Raw genomic sequence first — 246 nt, forward strand, 5'->3', positions numbered from 1 at the left:
CGAATGTGTTTGGCAGTGACAAGTGTTTTCATATCTGAATGTGTTCTTTTCAAGATGTTTAATTCCCGTTATTAATCCGCCTGAACAAATCTGTACGTTTTTTAATGTTTGTATCTACACGGCTACTCTGATATTTTCTGTGTAGGTATTTCTATTATTACAGTATACGTTAATGTACTTGTATCTAACCTATATTGTGTTTTTATTTATCTCTTATTAAACACCTGCAAGGTATCTACTGATTGC

The 246-nt window shown here is 32.1% G+C and overlaps 1 protein-coding gene across 1 annotated transcript in view; it reads right to left on the minus strand.

Moving 5' to 3' along the window:
* LOC119589333 overlaps positions 1-246 on the minus strand; it is a 40,307-nt gene that overhangs the window by 634 nt on the left and 39,427 nt on the right. The gene's annotated exons all lie outside the window — the stretch shown is intronic.

This window comes from Penaeus monodon, chromosome 25, assembly GCF_015228065.2.
Source record: "Penaeus monodon isolate SGIC_2016 chromosome 25, NSTDA_Pmon_1, whole genome shotgun sequence".
NCBI classification, from domain to species: Eukaryota; Metazoa; Arthropoda; class Malacostraca; order Decapoda; family Penaeidae; genus Penaeus; species Penaeus monodon.